Source organism: Pleurodeles waltl, chromosome 12 (genome assembly GCF_031143425.1).
Source record: "Pleurodeles waltl isolate 20211129_DDA chromosome 12, aPleWal1.hap1.20221129, whole genome shotgun sequence".
NCBI classification, from domain to species: domain Eukaryota; kingdom Metazoa; phylum Chordata; class Amphibia; order Caudata; family Salamandridae; genus Pleurodeles; species Pleurodeles waltl.
The window spans coordinates 109,122,596-109,139,228 of record NC_090451.1 but is presented as its reverse complement, the minus strand read 5'-3'; the positions used below and the strand labels follow the sequence as shown (position 1 = coordinate 109,139,228).

Sequence of the window (16,633 nt, the reverse complement as noted above, 5' to 3'; positions counted from 1 at the left end):
GGTTTCAGTGGTATACAGAACACTCTATCTAAAAAAACACTTGCATTTTAGAATATTAGAAATAACTGTACATCTGCACTTAATAAAGCCTAGTTAGGAAATCTATTGTCTTTTTTCAACTCCCCTACCTCTGTACATCTACTGACTTGTGATTGACAGCACTGAAAATCATCAAAGAAGCCTATTTTAGTATTTTTCGGTATTTAAAATTAAACATAGAGAGAAAAAAAAATTCTGTCTGTATTTAACAGTAAATGTCAGTAAAAACGGAAAACTGGGAGCACTAATTGTAATCTCCTCAGAATTGCTGGGCACACAAAGATCTTTGCAACAGGTGTCTTAATTGAATAATGTTAAAATGCTGCCTCTTTCTGATGAATTAATAAAGCTAGATTTACTGTCACATTTGTACTTACTGTCAGTTTCTTTGCAGCAGATTTTTCTAAAAATGAATATATAAATTTACTTTCAAAATCTGCTTTTCAAACTCTGCCCCTCGTGACTCCACCCCCTTTCCTCTACCACCACTTGACCCCAATGTATGGGATCCAGGAGACATTGTTTTCTAATTCCAGCACAGCTGACCTCTAATCCTGCATGGTTTCTTGCTCCATACATATGGGCCCCACCAGTTGTGTTATAAAGATGAAAGCCATTGGTGAGTTCTATGAACATATGTAGTCAGCATGTCAGAGTCCAAGTGTCTATGTAATGTCACAGAACTCTAAGGTTATTTTCATTTAATGCAGAAGTGGAACTTTGTTCCATATCATGTTTGGGCTGCCTGTGGTATGCTTAGTCTGGCCAGGAATGAGGCAGTGTCCTCCGGTGAGAATGTGATTAACAACGGTGCTCGACGCTTACTTCCTTTGCCTCACCAAAACCTGTCCTTTTTTTTATTTGTTATTTACTTAATTTTACATAGAGCTGAGTAAGACGTGATCATTATATCCCTGATCAGTGTGTATGTTAAAAAATATACATTACAGAGAAAACCAAAAATTTAAAGACACGTCATGGAACAGGAGAAACATGATAGCAATTGCCAACAACCTAAAAGGCCGAGAAGACATGTCTCTCAGCTCTGCCATCACAGCAGGTTGGGTTTGAGGCGCCCGTTGAATAAAATGAATCTTTTACCCTTCTGCAGACAGGATGGTTAGAGGAACATCGGAAGCAATCTTGCGCCTGTCATGCGTGACGCAATGGATGCCACACGGGGGGCTCTTTATGGCAGGGATGGTATGCAATGGAAGATTATGACATGCACAGGCATGATAAGACTGCCATTTATTGATATAATAATTCCAAACAGACAGCCATGGGTGCACTGCCGCCTGCAGACACGTGATGGCCACATACTGATCAGGGTGCACTCTACTCACACATAAGGGGGTCGCTAAAGCTCCACAATTAGCCACGAGGGTAACGTCATATGCAGATAAGACCTTCCAATCAAATGCTCACCACGTGAAGAAGTGACTGTGTAAATACGTAATGATGCACGTGTACTACAATGAGCCACCTGGTATCTGAGACGCGTGGGACATGCGTGTTCTGGCGTGAGTGGACATACACGAACTTCCAAGTGCGGTTCTTGGCTGTATGTGAGCCCTTTCGTCATCCCTCTCGCCTGGTGCCTGCTGCGTGGAGCTCCATGCCTGCCACATTCAGCGCCTACTTCTCTTCGTGGCGCCCTCATCTGAAACACTAACATGGTGCTACATTGTCAACTAAAACTTGTATCCACCTAGTCCACATACTAGGCAAGCGTGAAGGCTTTTTAGTTGTACACTCTTCTTTGTTTACATTGAACGCATACACACTACATTTGCCTTCGCTTGGTGACATAACGCGGTCAGAGTATGTAACAGAAATGCTAATTCTCAGAGCAGGAAACTTCCACATGTGCATTTCTGGTCTTAAGCTTTGCAACTGTGTTTAGGCCCTGCGTCTGCACCGCGTCCTTTCCCACGCCCTCTCCTGCGTTCTATAAACAGGGTGAGACATCCAATGTTCTGTTGTGATCGCTGCAGGCAGGGAACGCTTGACAGGTGCACCAGTTTGGCTGGACTGGCTTTACAGAGGAGGGAGAACGAACTCCTGGATCTGCTGGATTTGCGCGTCGCCCAGAATAAAAAGAGAACATCTTTCATGTGACTCCAGCGCAAGGAAGAGGTTCTAATGTGCAGAACCTCTGGGAGACAGGAGCGGGCGTGACACATCCCGGTCTACAGGAATCACATAAGCCCAAGTAGCTCGCCGTGATCGTATAGTGGTTAGTACTCTGCGTTGTGGCCGCAGCAACCTCGGTTCGAATCCGAGTCACGGCATTGCGGGTGGCAATGTCACGGCAGTTGGGCCGTCTTTTTAAATATTTTCTTTTTCTAGGATTTCAAAACATATCTTTTCATACTGCTGAAAGAATTCCGTCGGATATTAACCCATCAAGTAAACAAATACAATACTCTACGTTTATTCTGCGTTATTGACTCACTGCATGAATATTATAATCAACCGTTATCCACATTGGAAGGCACATTTAAATTGCTACTTAGAAGCAGTAGTTTCATTTACGACACTTATTGAATAACATGGGCTCAGTCTAATGATTTTAAAAATAATTTAATCGACTTGATTAAATGCATATAAAATATACACTTTTGAAAATATGTTCGTCAAAGTTTAATACGCATTTTGCGGATGGAATTTTTAATCCATTTGTGAAAAAAGTCACCAAAATGTTCTACTCAAATTCACAATGACAATAAAGAGTACAGCAGCCTGTGCATTAGAGAAGGCCGACGCTAACAACTCCAGCTCCAGGACATTCTAAATCGACAGCTCAAAGAAGAAATCACATGCACTCAGTCTGCTTTGTGGCCCATTTTGTAAATCATATATTGTATTACAGTCATTCCATATATACCATCGTCTTCTAACAGGGATCTTTGTATTTTGTTATCTGTGTGGTGAAAATCAGTACGTAGGTGCAGTGCTATGGAATCTCAGGAGTTTGAGGCAGTGCTTAATTTGTAAATAGAAAGGTGCAGGAGCACCGAATACTGAGGCGGCTAATCCTGAAGCCATCTCGGGCCTCTTCAATCCACATAAAGCCACTCCCTGCCCCTTCAGCTCACTCCTGCAGCTTTCTGCTTTGTCTCATTGTGACGCTTTTTCGTTTTTTTTTGCTCCGTCTTTCCCAAATGTGCCTTTGGCTCCCAGCAATTGCTTGAGGCAGAAGACTAAGCGCCGGCCCTCAAAAATAAGTGCCGCTGCTCAGCACCAGAAACAACAAGCACAAATTAAGCACTGGTTTGAGGGATCGAGTGCACTTGGAATGTAGCTGTTTTCGCTACTCAAAATCGGTGGGGGATCTGGGTGGAACATTTTCCAACTTATAACGTGAGAGCCCATGGCACCCTTGCCACACTAATTACAGTAAGGTGACAGTGGTCATAAGCAGGGGCGTAGGAGATAATACATTTCTGGGGTGACAGGGACAGCCTTGGGGACTTTCAATCAACCCTATACAAATTGCTTGTTGTTTGTGAACTGCAGGCTCCGATAAATATACACAATCATATATATTGGAAGTGTCAACCGTTGGTTGAACATTTCTTTGAATTTGAACATAAAGAAGACGAGATTCAATGGACAGTGTTGGCTGTAGTACAGCCTAAGACAGATGGCCCCACAACGCTGACAAGGCTTTTGAAACTAGTAGCAAGATTGATTGAGAAATTTCAAACCGCCAAAACGGGACTTAATGACTGTGATGAAACTTGGGCTCTAATTAGGTGATGTATTTTCCCTCCTTCTAGCTTGTTAAGAGTTTGTTGACAATGTCGATGATAACACAAGATGAAAACAACATGTATAAGACTTGCACTAGCACATATAACATCGATAATTTATGTGGATGCAGCATTTGTAAAGTGAAATGGAAGAAGGACTTTGAAAGTAATTTCATGATCATTGTATAATTGAATGTAATATGAAGACTATAGGGAGGTGTTACATATATATGTCTGTGTTATTCACCACCTTGATTAGGTATTCAGTAGCTGAACGGAGGTTCTGGATAACAAGGTTTGAAATAAAGGTTTCTATTTGACGCAAATGGGACTAGATTTGTATTTTGAGACTGAGATTTCCTTAATAGGGTAATGGTTTATGTTAAGTTTGCTTCGAGTGTGAGTACCAGCCGTTGACAAATAAAAGGCAGTCCCTCATCTGGAGGTTAGTTGAGCCGCATAATTGAAAAGAGTGCTGCGGTACCTCCAAGATGGCGCCCGTGGCCTCCCATAAATAATAAAAAACAAGCGCAGGCTAGGTTTGGCCTTAAAACAACAAAAAAACGCCCACGCATGCGGTCCTCCGTTTACGCGGCTCATTGAAAAATAGAAGACAGCGTTTTGCAGCTGACGCGCTACGCAAGGCTTGCGAACGCATACAGAGTGGAACAAGATAAGTAAGTAAACGAGCACCGGGCCAGGGGTACTAAGCGGTGCCACTAACAGGGGGACTGAACTACTTTAAAGACCTGAAGGGCTTCAAACAGAATTGTTTATGTTGTTTGCAGACCCCAGCATATAGATGGATATACTTAGACCGAGTAGCTTGGCCAAATAGGTAAGAATATGATTCTTAGATATAACAGTACACTTGATGGCACCTGCAGTGTTCTATTATGCTTAGTAGTTATGGTCTTTTCAATTGGATCCTTCCTTTTCCTTCTTTACTGAGGAGTAGAACTAATAAAGGAAGAGGATATTAACTCGGAAGGTTGGATAGACATCATAAAGGAAAGAAAGGTATGCCTTATAGCGGAAATGAGCACATAGGCTCCACGACTTAGGTTGCATGGGTGACTACTTTTGACACTTGGCAAAGTTTTGGTGACGGTGTTCTAATTAGGAAGTGACATAAATTACAGGTATAGAGCTATTAATGGTAGTTCGTGATTTCTTTTAAGAGCATGACAATGGTTTTAACTAAGATACACTGGGATTGAGTGGTGTTAGTTCGGCACTGATACTGGACACATTTGGTGTTGGATGGTAGAAGTATTTATTGAATGAGGATGATTGTAATATGTTTGTTAATTTTTGTAGTGGTGCCAGTGCCCCCTGACAGTCCTGACGAGGCCCTGAGTGTTAAGGCTGAAACGCGTCGACATTTTGCCAGTGGAATCAAGGGCTTGGAGCAATTATGAATTGATAAGCATAAGTGTTTTAGCACTACACAATACCTGTCCAAAAAAACATTTAGGTATTGTTCAGCTGGGTGTAAGACCCTTGGTTACCATTTGTTATTAGATCACATTGCGAATTGTGTTATAGTGACTATATGTTAAAGCTTTAAAGATGGGCACATTTTTTCTTGTAGTATTTTCATGATTTTTGTTATGTTTGAGTTCATTTATGTACTATGTGTAAGACATGTTTGATGTAAATATAAATGTATGGAGATTTGTATATATTTTTGCTATAATGATAGAATAAGAGACAGGTTGCTCTCCAATGAGTCTGATGCTGCACTGTGTGAATTAATGGAATAAATAAGGGCAAATAATTTACCCCCTGAAACCAAGAGCTAATATTGTTTTTTTTAAATAAGTATTGAATTTATCCCTTGCCTGCTAATCGCTGTGAGTTTGCTTAGGGAGAAAGGAAGGCATGTTTTCACAGTCTGAAAGTATCTTTTATTGTTATTTACATTCACAAAGTAATTAGCTCAAATGTGAAAATAACATGTTGCTTAACCTTGCATCTTCATGCACCAAGCAAATAAAGGTAGGGGGGGGTAAAAAGGAAGCACATACCCTTTCTGCCCCACACCCATGATGCCCTTCGCCTCATGCCAATTGGAACCGCACTAGAGATATCAAAAGCGATTAGGCACAACAGTTATAAACTGTGCTCGGAAACCATAGTTCTAATAACACTTCTACTCCTGTGTGTGATCTTGGGAAGCTCAGCTCCACATCAGTCATAACTAGAAGCATTTCAACTGAAGAACCTCTTGGAGTTACAGGGTATATAAGGAAAATGTCATTTACCCTGTGCACATCTGTTCGTGGCATGTTACGCTGCAGATTCACATGCTATGCACAGGTCCTGCCATCTAGTATTGGGCTCGGAGTGTTACAAGTTGTTTTTCTTCGAAGAAGTCTTTTCAAGTCACGTGACTGAGTGACTCCTTCTTTTCGGCTCCATTGCGCATGGGCATCGACTCCATCTTAGGTTGTTTTCCTGCAGAGGGTAAGGTAGGAGTGATGGAGTGTGAAGAAAGAGATGTCCATGCAATGGAATAGAGATGTATATGCATATGTACAAATTTAAATGTAACTTAAACGGCTTCAAGCTCCCGGGGAGGAGGGAGGGCGCATGTGAATCTGCAGGGGAACATGCCACGAACAGATGTACACTTGGTAAGTGACATTTTCAGTTCAATGGCATGTGTAGCTGCAGATACACATACTATGCATAGACTACAAAGCAGTTCTCCTCCCCTAAGCGGTGGTCAGCCTGTAGGAGTTGAAGTTGTTTGAAATAGTGTTCTTAGTACAGCCTGTCCTACTGTGGCTTGTTGTGTTGCTAACACATCTGCACAGTAATGCTTGGTAAATGTATGGGGTGTTGACCAAGTAGCTGCTTTACAGATTTCTGTCATTGGTACATTTCATAGAAATGCCATTGTTGCTCCTTTTTTCCTAGTGGAATGTGCTTTTGGTGTTATTAACAGCTGTCTTTTAGCCCTTAGGTAACAAGTTTGGATACATTTCACTATCCATCTGGCTATGCCTTGTTTTGATATAGGATTACCAGTATGGATTTTTGGAATGCAGCAAACAACTGTTTAGTTTTCCTAAATGATTTTGTTCTGTCGATGTAATACATTAAAGCTCTCTTAATATCTAATGTATGTAGTGCTCTCTCTGCCACTGAGTCTGGCTGTGGGAAGAAGACTGGAAGTTCCACTGTTTGATGTAAATGAAACACTGAGATGACCTTAGGTAGAAATTTAGGGTTTGAGCGATGTACAACCTTATGTTTGTGTAGTTGTATAAAGGGTTGTTCAATAGTGAATGCTTGTATTTCACTAACTCTTCGTAATGAAGTGATTCCCACTAGAAATGCTGCTTTCCAAGTTAAGAATTGAATCTGACAGGAGTGCATGGGTTCAAAGGGTGGACCCATGAGTCGTGTGAGTACAATGTTAAGATTCCATTAAGGTACTGGTGGCGTTCTTGGAGGTATGATGCGTTTTAGACCCTCCATGAAAGCTTTGATGACAGGCACTCTAAATAGAGACTTGGTTTGTCTATTTTGCAAATAAGCAGAAATTGCTGTGAGATGTATGTAATGGATAATAAAGCAAAATTTGCTTTTTGTAGATGGAGTAAATAGCCTACAATGTCTTGTATGGTTGCGTCTAAGGGTGTTATGTGTTTTGCTTGGCAGTAGAAAACAAATAATTTCCATTTGTTTGCATAACACTGCCTGGTGGTAGGTTTTCTTGCCTGTTTAATCACTTCCATACATTCTGGTGGAAGATGTAGATATCCAAACTCTAAGATTTCAGGAGCCAGATTGCTAGATTGAGCATTGCTGGATCGGGGTGTCTGATCTGTTGTTTGTTTTGTGTCAACAGGTCCGGTCTGTTAGGGAATTTGATGTGTGGTACTATTGACAGGTCTAGCAATGTGGTGTACCATGGTTAACGTGCCCACGTTGGTGCTATAAGTATGAGTTTGAGTTTGTTTTGATGCAGTTTGTTGACCAGAAATGGAATGAGCGGGAGAGGGGGAAAAACGTAAGCAAATATCCCTGACCAGTTGATCCATGGAGCATTGCCCTTGGATCAAGGGTGTGGGTACCTGGACGCTACGTTTTGGCATTTTGCGTTGTGATTGGTGGCGAACAGATCTATGTCTGGTGTCCCCCACTGACGAAAGTATTTGTGAAGCGCTTGGGGGTGAATTTCCCACTTGTGCGTTTGTTGGTGATCTCGGCTGAGGTCGTCTGCTAATTGATTGTGAATCCCTGGAATGTATTGAGCTACCAGGTGTATGTTGTTGTGAATTGCCCAATGCCAGATTTTTTGTGCTAGATGACAAAGTTGTGATGAGTGGGTTCCTCCTTGTTTGTTTAAGTAGTACATTGTTGTCGTATTGTCTGTTCTGACAAGAATGTGTTTGTGAACAACAAGAGGTTGAAAAGCTCTTAGTGCTAGGGATACTGCTAGCAGTTCTAAGTGATTTATGTGAAGTTGTTTTTGTTTGCTGTCCCATTGTCCCTGAATGTTGTGATTGTTGAGATGTGCTCCCCACCCAATCATTGATGCATCTGTTATAAGAATGGCGTGAGGCACAGGGACTTGAAATGGCCGCCCTTTGTTTAAATTTGTGGGATTCCACCACTGAAGCGAAATGTGTGTTTGGCGGTCTACCAACACTAGATCTTGGAGATGACTATGTGCTTGCGACCATTGTTTTGCAAGGCACTGTTGTAAGGGCCGCATGTTTAATCTCGCGTTTGGGACAATGGCGATGCACAATGCCATCATACCCAACAGTTTCATGACAAATTGGACAGTGTACTGTTGGTTTGGCTGGATTTGTGGCAATATGCTGTGGAACGATTGCACTCTTTGTGGACTTGGGCCTGTAAGTGCTTTTTGGGTGTTTAATGTGGCTCCTAAGTACTGCTGAATTTGTGCTGGTTGTAGGTGCGATTTTTGGTAATTTATTGAGAGCCCTAGTGTGTGTAGGGTGTTTATTACATAACATGTGTGATGTTGGCACTGTTTTTGAGTGTTGGCTTTTATTAGGCTGTTGTCGAGATATGGGAAGACATGTATATGTTGTCTCCTTATGTATGCTGCGACTACGGCAGGGCATTTTGTAAATACTCTGGGAGCTGTTGTTATCCCGAATGGTAACACTTTGAACTTGGAATGTTTTCCTTGTATTGCAAATCTGAGATATTTTCTGTGAGCTGGATGGATGGGTATGTGAAAATACGCATCTTTTAGATCCAGTGTTGCCATAAAATCTTGTTGTTGTAGCAGTGGAACTACATCTTGTAGTGTTACCATGTGAAAGTGTTCTGATCGGATGTAGAGATTGAGAGTCCTGAGATCTAATATTGGTCTTAATGTTTTGTCCTTTTTGGGAATGAGGAAGTACAGGGAGTAAACCCCTGTTCCTTTTTGATGATGTGGCACAAGTTCTATGGCTTGTTTGAGTAATAGTGCCTGTACTTCTGTTTGCAACATTGAAATGTGTTGAGATGGAAGTTTGTGCGTTTTTGGGGGAATGTCTGGAGGAGTTTGTGTGAACTCTATGCAGTAACCATGTTGGATAATGGATAACACCCAATTGTCTGTTGTGATGGGTAACCAGTGGGCGTGGAACTTTTGCAGTCTTCCTCCCACAGGGAAAGTGTGGTGAGGGAAGGTGATGGTAAAGTCACTGTTTGGTATTAGTGGGTTGTTTTGAGGATTGGTATTTTCCTCTAGATCTGGGGAACTGTCCTGTAGGATCCCCGAAACCCCCCTCTCTGGTATTGCATCTGGTAAGAGGGTTTGGCTTGTGAGGTAGATGGCTCAGATGGTTGGGGTTGCTTGTCCCTCCTCTACTACCTGCTGGGCTCTCTTCTGTTGGTCCTTGGGGAGATACTGAATAAAGTCTTTCATCTCATCCCAGTGAGCCCTGTCATATCTGGCTAGTAGGGCCTGCGAATTGGCTATACGCCATTGATTGGCTGCCTGTGACGCCACCCTTTTACCTGCAGCATCAAATTTCTTACTTTCTTTATCGTAAGTAAGGGTCCTGGAGGGGGTGCGTCTCCAGAGGACTGGAAATTAGCCCTTTTTCTGGCTGCGCTGACCACTACGGAATCTGTGGGTAGCTGTTGTGTAATAAAAATGGGGTCTGAGTGTGGTGGCTTATATTTCTTCTCTACCCTTGGAGTTATAGCTCTTCCCTTAACTGGTTCCTGGAAGATTTGCTGCACATGTTTCATCAAGCCAGGAAGCATGGGTATACTCTGGTATGTGGCATGAGCTGAGGACAATGTGTTAAATAAGAAGTCGTCCTCCAGAGGTTCGGTGTGCATGGCCACGTTGTGAAATGCCGCTGCCCTGGCTAGAACCTGTGTATATGAGGTGCTATCCTAAGGGGGTGATGGCTTTGATGGATAGCATTCTGGACTATTATCTGAGATCATCATAGAGATGCCATGGATCCGTGTCATGTTGTGATTGTATGGTGTGTGATGGAGACTGTGCAGTAAGTATAGCAGGCGGGGAGACAGTTAGTTGAGGAGAATGAGGAGGAGACTGTTGAGGTGAAAACTGAGGAGGTGGAGATTTTTCTCTTGTTTTTGGCACTTTAGCCGTTGGCTGGTCAGTGTCCAAATGTCCATGGAAGGCCAGTTTCCTCTTTGTTCTTAGAGGAGGTGCCGTGAGGATTTTGCCAGTGTCTTTGTGGATTTATATTCTGGCCTGTTTCTCATCGAAATCCTCCATTTGTGTCAATTCTTCATCAAATCTATTGCTTTCTTTTAATTGCTATGAAAGTCCATGCTCCTCAGTGTACGTATGCTTTTTCGGCTCCAAAGCCGGCTTTTTCGGCACCGAAGGGCCTGGAGTACTTGCTGGCCTCTGCTCCGAAAGTGACTTTCGGGGTTTGGACTCAATGGGTCTGTGCCTTATAATTTCGGAGCCTGTGCCTCGACTCGAGTCCTAAGGCTTTGTTGTTGGCATGACCTTTTTCGGTGCCGAAGATGTTGCTTGGTCACCAGTAGCTTTCTTACGGGTGGAGCCATGGCCTTCTGGCAGTGGCGTCCCCGAGGCCTTGTATTTGGGCTTGGATTGGGTCGGGGCATGCGTACTCACGTGCTGACCCGCTGTTATTGGTCGGTCGATGTCGGACTCTTGTTCGAAATCGGACCCCCAAAAGGAGACGGCAGTGTGGATCATCTCCTCCTCTTCTGCGTCGAGGCTTCGGTGCTTCTGGATGCTATCTCTAATCTTCACGCTCTTCGGTCTCTTAGAGTCTTTTTCGAGCGGAAGGTTCTACAGGCCTCGCAGGTATCCTCTTGATGATCCGGAGATAAACACAGGTTACAAACCAGATGTTGATCTGTGTAGGGATACTTGGCGTGGCACCGAGGGCAGAATCTAAACGGGGTCCGGTCCATGAGGCTTCGACAATACTTTTGGTTGGGCCGACCAGGCCCAAGTTGGGCACGGGTGCCCCGCAGGGCAAGTCGAGATCTGTATCCGCCGGTACCGAGGTGTCGATGATGGATGATACGCGATCGAAAGCAATACCAACTAATTTAGAGGGTTTGTAAGATTTTTCCGACTCGAACAACCGGAGTGAAGAGAAACACTTCCGAACCCGATGGCGGAAAGAAAACAATCTAAGATGGAGTCGATGCCCATGCGCAATGGAGCCGAAAAGGAGGAGTCACTCGGTCCCGTGACTCAAAAAGACTTCTTTGAAGAAAAACAACTTGTAACACTCCGAGCCCAACACTAGATGGCAGGACCTGTGCATAGCATGTGTATCTGCATCTACACATGCCATTGAACACATGGATTCTTTAATCTCTGTATGAACTGCAGTCACTAATTTCTTTAGAATCGGCTGTTTGTGAGGCACCAAGTCACTGCGTATAAAGAAAAGGCATTCACTGATTATAAAGAAAAGACATCAGAAAATGACTATGATAGGGTTCTTACAGTCGAGTTCTGACATTACAATGCCTTCTGCCAGAGCTAGCAGCCAAGGTGAAAGGCAGATCAGGTCACAAAGCATAATTAATGCAGCTTTTTAAAGCAAAAAATTGAATGTTGCTTTTCTTTCTTCTGCTCTACTTTAATAGCTTGGAATGACAGAAGCTATGTACCAAGGTTTTAAGTGGTTTGTGGGAAAGTTGGTGGTGTGACCATGTATAATATGGGGTGAAATACCCTCTACGTACATAAGGATATTGAAAGTCACCTTGAAGTTCATTCCTTATAAATAAGCATTGGCAAAGCCAATAGGTCTCGCCTATGCAAGTTCTATTGCCTTTGCCAATGTGTTTTAGCCATGCTGTACACTAGTAAGACTACTATTCAGCATGGCTCAAAGGTAATGGCATAAAGGAGAATGATGTGTCATCAACTGGTGTGGCGTAGTGTCATGGAGTAAGTAGAGTGTCCTAGAATGGAGCAGTAAACTAACTTTAAAGGTACAGGGGTCCCTTGAATAAAATGCAACACCACTCCCATAAACAATGATATTAAAGTAGTATGCAAATGGAATGTTTCATGTATGTATTCAATCAAAATATAAAAGATCAAATGTAGTGGGAAACATCAGCAGGGGAAATCGAGAAAGACTGGTATTAGGGCATTACACAAGTTATCTGGATGACCCAATGTCACCAATTACAAGAAAAATGTAAAGAGTAACTTATATAGTACAGTGGTTTGGAGGAGGCTGGCCTAGTTTGTAGTGAGTACCTATAGTACTTACACCTTATACCAGGTCCAGTTATTCCTTATTAGTGAAATGCAGACAGTTTCTAGAAGCAATGCTCTCTAGGGGTAGCTGTAGCCAAGGCCTATCTAGGAGACATGCAAAGCTCATGCTATACCACTGTAGACACACAGTACTCACACACATGAAAGAAAATACTCAGTGATACAAAAATAAAGGTACTTTATTTTAGTGACACAAATGCCAAAAATACCATAGAGACAATACTCCCTTAGGAGGTAAGTAATACACCAATTATATACACTAGTATGCAGCAATAGCAATAAAAACAGTTAAAAAACAGTGCAATTAGTGAAAATCACAATGGTTAGAAATGGGCCTAGGGGAAACACAAACCATATACTAAGAAAGTGGAATGCGAATGTCTGTTTCCCACCTAGGCAAGTGTGGTATATGGAGGGGCGCTGGGAGTATTAGAAAACACCAACGGTACGTAATAGAACCCACCTCAGAGCCAAGGAAAGCAGGAGTAAATCACAGTAACTTTCCTAGAACACACAAGAACACGCGAAAGAAGATAATGCAAGAACCAGAAGAGACTTCAAGACACAAAAGGTGGGTTCCTGGATCTAAAGACTTGTGGAAGAATGGGACTAAGTCCACAGGGAGGACAGGAGCCCCTGCTAACCCGAATCAAGGTGCAAAAGAAGAACCACTGGTGAAGAACAACAGTCAGTACTGCACCCAAGAAGATGGATGCGGGTTCCTGGTTGGTGCAGATGATATCCCACACCGGATGGATGTTTGCAGGATTCCGCCAACAAGCCTAGTCACACGCAAAGCTCACAGTTAGCGGAAAATGGCACTGCCCAGGACCAGGAGGGACCTGGTGGACTCTACCCAGGAGGGGGAGTCAGGTGGGGCTCTCAGAGAGAGCCCACAGAAGACCAGGCAGCGCACACAGAAATCTCCAGCGTGAAGACAAAGGAGTTGCAAAAGGAGGCCCATGCAGCACAAAAACAAAGGTTCCCACACCGCCAGAGAACCACTCAGGAAGCTGTGCATCTCCGGAAGGAGTGCTGGGGACTGGAGCTACATTGTGCACAAAGAATTTCATAGAATGATGCCAACAAGCTTTGGCAACTGAAAAACATGTAGTGCACAGAGGTACAGTCTTGCGTGGGAAGGCAAGCTCTTACCTCCACCAAAGTTGAACAGTAGGACGTCAGGACCATCGGGACCACTTCAGATGCAGGATCCATGCAACTCGTCAGGAGAGGGGACCCACGCAGATAGTCGTTGTAGGAGGCTGGACTGGCTCGTAGTGAGTACCAAGGGGTACTTGCACCTTGCACCAGGCCCAGTTATCCCTTATTAGTGTATAGGGTGTCTAGCAGCTTAGGCTGATAGATAATGGTAGCTTAGCAGAGCAGCTTAGGCTGAACTAGGAGACGTGTGAAGCTACTACAGTACCACCTAGTGTCATATGCACAATATCATAAGAAAACACAATACACAGTTATACTAAAAATAAAGGTACTTTATTTTTATGACAATATGCCAAAGTATCTTAGAGTGTACCCTCAGTGAGAGGATAGGAAATATACACAAGATATATATACACAATAGCAAAAATATGCAGTATAGTCTTAGAAAACAGTGCAAACAATGTATAGTTACAATAGGATGCAATGGGGAAACATAGGGATAGGGGCAACACAAACCATATACTCCAAAAGTGGAATGCGAACCACGAATGGACCCCAAACCTATGTGACCTTGTAGAGGGTCGCTGGGACTATTAGAAAATAGTGAGAGTTAGAAAAATAACCCTCCCCAAGACCCTGAAAAGTGAGTGCAAAGTGCACTAAAGTTCCCCTAAGGACAAAGAAGTCGTGTTAGAGGAATAATGCAGGAAAGACACAAACCAGCAATGCAACAACTGTGGATTTCCAATCTAGGGTACATGTGGAACAAGGGGACCAAGTCCAAAAGTCACAAGCAAGTCGGAGATGGGCAGATGATCCAGGAAATGCCAGCTGCGGGTGCAAAGAAGCTTCGACTGGACAGAAGAAGCTGAGGTTTCTGCAGGAACAAAAAGGGCTAGAGACTTCCCCTTTGGTGGACGGATCCCTCTAGCCTTGGAGAGTCGTGCAGAAGTGTTTTCCCGCCGGAAGGACGCCAACAAGCCTTGCTACACGCAAATCGTGTGTTTGGCGTTTTTGGATGCTGCTGGGGCCCAGGAGGGACCAGGAGGTCGCAAATTGGACCTGAAGAGAGAAGGGACGTCAAGCAAGAAAAGGAGCCCTCACTGAAGCAGGTAGCACCCGGAGAAGTGCCAGAAACAGGCACTACTAGAATGCGTGAAACGGTGCTCGCCGAAGTTGCACAAAGGAGTCCCACGTCGCCGGAGACCAACTTAGAAAGTCGTGCAATGCAGGTTAGAGTGCCGTGGACCCAGGCTTGGCTGTGCACAAAGGATTTCCGCCGGAAGTGCACAGGGGCCGGAGTAGCTGCAAAGTCGCGGTTCCCAGCAATGCAGCCCAGCGAGGTGAGGCAAGGACTTACCTCCACCAAACTTGGACTGAAGAGTCACTGGACTGTGGGGGTCACTTGGACAGAGTCGCTGGATTCGAGGGACCTCGCTCGTCGTGCTGAGAGGAGACCCAATGGACCGGTAATGCAGCTTTTTGGTGCCTGCGGTTGCAGGGGGAAGATTCCGTCGACCCACAGGAGATTTCTTCGGAGCTTCTGGTGCAGAGAGGAGGCAGGCTACCCCCACAGCATGCACAAGCAGGAAAACAGTCGAGAAGGCAGCAAGATCAGCGTTACAGAGTTGCAGTAGTCGTCTTTGCTACTATGTTGCAGGTTTGCAGGCTTCCAGCGCGGTCAGCGGTCGTTTCCTTATCAGAAGGTGAAGAGAGAGATGCAGAGGAACTCGGCTGAGCTCATGCATTCGTTATCTAAAGTTTCCCCAGAGACAGAGACCCTAAATAGCCAGAAAAGAGGGTTTGGCTACCTATGAGAGAGGATAGGCTACTAACACCTGAAGGAGCCTATCAGCAGGAGTCTCTGACATCACCTGGTGGCACTGGCCACTCAGAGCAGTCCAGTGTGCCAGCAGCACCTCTGTTTCCAAGATGGCAGAGGTCTGGAGCACACTGGAGGAGCTCTGGACACCTCCCAGGGGAGGTGCAGGTCAGGGGAGTGGTCACTCCCCTTTCCTTTGTTCAGTTTCGCGCCAGAGCAGGGGCTAAGGGGTCCCTGAACCGGTGTAGACTGGCTTATGCAGAATTGGGCACCTCTGTGCCCAACAAAGCATTTCCAGAGGCTGGGGGAGGCTACTCCTCCCCTGCCTTCACACCATTTTCCAAAGGGAGAGGGTGTCACACCCTCTCTCAGAGGAAGTTCTTTGTTCTGCCATCCTGGGCCAGGCCTGGCTGGACCCCAGGAGGGTAGATGCCTGTCTGAGGGGTTGGCAGCAGCAGCAGCTGCAGTGAAACCCCAGGAAGGGCAGTTTGGCAGTACCAGGGTCTGTGCTACAGACCACTGGGATCATGGGATTGTGCCAACTATGCCAGGATGGCATAGAGGGGGCAATTCCATGATCATAGACATGTTACATGGCCATATTCGGAGTTACCATGGTGAAGCTACATATAGGTAGTGACCTATATGTAGTGCACGCGTGTAATGGTGTCCCCGCACTCACAAAGTTCAGGGAATTGGCTCTGAACAATGTGGGGGCACCTTGGCTAGTGCCAGGGTGCCCTCACACTAAGTAACTTTGCACCTAACCTTTACCAGGTAAAGGTTAGACATATAGGTGACTTATAAGTTACTTAAGTGCAGTGTAAAATGGCTGTGAAATAACGTGGACGTTATTTCACTCAGGCTGCAGTGGCAGGCCTGTGTAAGAATTGTCAGAGCTCCCTATGGGTGGCAAAAGAATTGCTGCAGCCCATAGGGATCTCCTGGAACCCCAATACCCTTGGTACCTCAGTACCATATACTAGGGAATTATAAGGGTGTTCCAGTAAGCCAATGTAAATTGGTAAAATTGGTCACTAGCCTGTTAGTGACAATTTGAAAGTAATGAGAGAGCATAACCACTGAGGTTCTGGTTAG

The 16,633-nt window shown here is 44.4% G+C and overlaps 1 non-coding gene across 1 annotated transcript; it reads left to right on the top strand.

Moving 5' to 3' along the window:
- The first annotated feature begins 2,261 nt into the window (after nucleotides 1-2,261).
- Nucleotides 2,262-2,333, top strand: TRNAH-GUG (transfer RNA histidin (anticodon GUG)). Its single transcript has one exon. It is a non-coding gene; the product is annotated as a tRNA-His (tRNA).
- Nucleotides 2,334-16,633: the final 14,300 nt, after the last annotated feature.